The following is a 3,748-nucleotide window of genomic DNA, read 5'->3' as shown; positions in this document are numbered from 1 at the left end:
AGTCCGTCACTGAGACAGAGCAACACAGCAGACACTATCAAGGACATGTGAGTACCTTCTTCTATACACATTTAATAGCAATCTCCATAGTTTGTAAGGTGTAGGCAGGGATTAAATTTAGATTTTATATGCACGTGTAAATGGTTTAAAAATTTCTTTATAAATGGCATTTAATCTTTAAGTGCATGACTATATTTTTCAATACCAATTACACTCAAGTTTTGTGCCTTTGCCCTCAGTGCCCTCAGTGGGATCAGTTGTAATGCATATATGTGAATGATAAAAGTAAATTGCACATTTGTCTAAGGAAATCTAAGGAGCTTCATGACATTTTTTGTAAAAGATATATTCATTACATTTCAACACTCACCTTATCTTCTTGTGCTTCTTTCGACCAAAACAAAGGAAAGACATTATTTTGGTTATTTATAGCAGAGTATGGTATAATTTTAATGGTCGGACCCACTTGACATCTACCGAGGCCGTATGTGGCCCACAATGTGAAATGAATTTGACACCCCTGGTGTAGATAGATAAATAGATATATGTCTATGCAGCGTCCTATTCATTCTCAGCCCATGAGGTGTTCCGATAGCATTACATAAATGTGAATGGCCAAGAAAAAGTCTTCACCAGGTGGCCGATCGTTCACTATGCTGATGTTTGCCTTGAACATGTTCGAAGGGTTGACAAAAGCAAACGTCCTTGGTCAGTTCTTTACAAAACGTCAGGCAAAAACCCCTTCTGAGAGAACATGAAGAGGGCAAACAACGATGAGGATGCAGTTAAAAGTTAAATGACCATAATTTTTTACATTATACACAACTCTCATTTATTGTGAAAGAATCTAATGGTAACATGTATTTGTTACATATTTTGATGCATTTATGTCTGAATTTTGGAGGGTTTGGAACGGATTAGGGCATTTACATGAAAACTGTGTCTCTACTTCCAAAGTACTTCCAACAAATTTCTGCGAGAATCAATTAATTTCATAAATAGAGGTACCCCTCTGGGCGGCCCGGTAGTCGAGTGGTTAGCACGTTGACTTCACAGTGCATAGGTGCCGGTTTCAATTCCAGCTCCGGCCTTCCTGTGTGGAGTTTGCATGCTCTCCCCGTGCTTGCGTGGGTTTTTTCCGGGTCTTCCGGTTTCCTCCCATATTCCAAAAACATGCATGGCAGGCTGATTGAGTGCTCCAAATTGTCCCTAGTTGTGAGTGTGAGCGCGAATGGTTGTTCGTTTCTGTGTGCCCTGCGATTGGCTGGCAATTGGTTCAGGGTGTCCCCCGCCTAATGCCCGGAGACAGCTGGGATACGCTCCAGCACCATCCGCGACCCTAGTAAGGATCAAGCGGTTCAGACAAGAAAGGTACCCCTGTACTGCACTCTAAGGGTAAAAACGAGTGGTGCGAGAATCTGTGGGTTCAAAGAGATGTTCATGAATGCAAAATAGGAATCTATACATTCACACAAGCACACACTTTTTGTGTGTGTGTACCTTTGTGGAGGTGTGGGTGCCTTTAGTCAAGACTGTTATTTGACTTCAATATTTCCAAAATAAAACCAGAGAGAGACCATGTTGCACCATAAAACGAACAGATTGAGCGCGCCAAAGAGAACAGAGCGAGTCAATGTTATGAGGTCTGTGTATGTATTTGCATGGAGTGAGAGAGATAGAGGCGAGAAAAGGAGCTAATGACCGACATCTGGCATCGGTCTTCCCTGTCTGAGGCGCTTCAGCTCCATACTGTCATGGTGAATCATAAAGCAGAAGGATTAACTCTGAATAGGCACACATGCCAATGCCCCAGCATAATCTGAAGGCTTGGGCTCCAGAGCCTCTTCCAGCTATTTGCCAATTAATGTGCCAATTTGTTTTCCAAAGTGGTTAAAAGGAAACAAAAACATTGTTTACTGCAGCTCTGGGTAATACCTATAAAATGGTCTTTTGCTAAAGTACATTTAATTTGCCAATATACCGGAGAAGAAAATAACAAAGGGGTCGGGAAAGACGTGGCCTCTGTTAGAAGACTATAGGATACACAGAATTTGGTTATTTTTTTAGACACACTGAAACTTTTTATGCTGTGTTTAATCATCTTTGAATGAGATTTTTTACATTTAATTTATACAAACTAGACCAGTGGTCCCCAAACTTTTTCCTGTGAGGGCCACATAACTTTTTACGGAGCCCCTAAGGGGACATGGAAGGAAAAAAAAAACTTTGCGAGATCTCGCAAAGTTTTTTTTCCTCACTGTATTTGGAGGTCTGCATGACCAATTACTACTACGATTAATAATAATAATAATAATAATAATAATAGAATTTATGTAATGCTTTTCTTACTTCTCAAAATAATCAAACGGTTTGCACTGCAGTACCGTATTTACAAAACAGAAAACTAACAGTAGGGAAAGTAAGCGTGTCGGAGCCAGTGTCCATTTTGCTCTTGCTACGCTTATTACGTTAGTGTGTGGCTGTATGCCCACCTTGTCGCGATCTTTCTCTTTTCATGCGTGTTGATCTACTTCCGGGTCAGCTTGGCGAATGTTGACTGTCGTGTGCGGCTAATTTGAGAGACGACACGACTTCGGAGGAGGAGAGAGTCAAGTGCGCGGCTCATTTGAGAGACAACACTACCTCGGGGGAGGAGAGAATCATGGAGGAGGACTTGGAACACATCTTGCGATCAAGAAATGTCGCTCAGGTGGAAGTTACGCGCATGAAAAACGACAAGGTGGGCATACAGCCACACACTAACGTAATAAGCGTAACAAGAGCAAAATGGACACTGGCTCCGACACGCTTACTTTCCCGACTGTTAGTTTTCTGTTTTGTAAATACGGTACTGTAGTGCAAACCGTTTGATTCTTTTGAGAAGTAAGAAAAGCATTACATAAATTCTATTATTATTATTATTATTATTAATAACCAAGACCTCCAAATACAGTGAGAAACTAACGTGGCGGGGAAAGTGAAGCTAGCATTTCTTTTTACTCTACCTGTACTGTTGATGTTCTTACAATAATGACTTTATGTAACACAATTTAAAAAATACATCACAGTTAGTAAATGTGCTGCTGCGTCCTGATGTATTATTATTATATTATGTAATATTGAATACAAATAATGATGACTGCTCCGTACCATCACTCATGTTACATTTGTTAAAGGTTATTATTAATTAAATCAAAATTTCAAGTATTCATTCTCACTATTTATCTTTGCAGGTTGACATGGCAGTAATCATGCATCTGGCATAGTTAACCACGTGAAGGGCAGTCTGCAATTGTTTTCCATTTGTGTATTGTGTATTATTACAATGTAATCGATTCCATGTTAATTCTCCATTCCTTCCATTTTCTGCACCACTTATTCTCATGATGGTTTCAGGCAAGATGGGAGTTTTCAGTTTTACCCAAAGGTCTGAAGTTTTATATTCCATTTAAAATGTTGAGAATGATGTTTGTAAGAATTTGTCAATGTGAATAAAATTTGTTCCAAATCATTCTTAACAGTTTTTTTAAACACAAAAAACCACCTGCTGACGAAAGTGAGGAGTGACAATTACGTAGTCGTCATTTACAGGCAGGTGAAAATTCAATTGGGATGATGCACAATTATGCAGGAATACTCCTCAGCATCCACGTTGGCTAAGTATTTGTAGATAAAGTCAGCAACCAAGAAAGAATGTTTATTTACACCAATAATGCTTTGACAAACAACCATTTTATATTGTAGAACA

The 3,748-nt window shown here is 39.4% G+C and overlaps 1 long non-coding RNA gene across 1 annotated transcript; it reads left to right on the top strand.

The window, feature by feature from the left end:
* The first annotated feature begins 2,575 nt into the window (after positions 1-2,575).
* LOC127609304 (uncharacterized) lies at positions 2,576-3,511 on the top strand. Its single transcript, XR_007964524.1, has 2 exons — positions 2,576-2,740; positions 3,234-3,511. It is a non-coding gene; the product is annotated as an uncharacterized LOC127609304 (long non-coding RNA).
* Positions 3,512-3,748: the final 237 nt, after the last annotated feature.

Source organism: Hippocampus zosterae, chromosome 10, assembly GCF_025434085.1.
Source record: "Hippocampus zosterae strain Florida chromosome 10, ASM2543408v3, whole genome shotgun sequence".
Taxonomy (NCBI): domain Eukaryota; kingdom Metazoa; phylum Chordata; class Actinopteri; order Syngnathiformes; family Syngnathidae; genus Hippocampus; species Hippocampus zosterae.
This window is presented reverse-complemented; position numbering and strand designations above follow the sequence as displayed.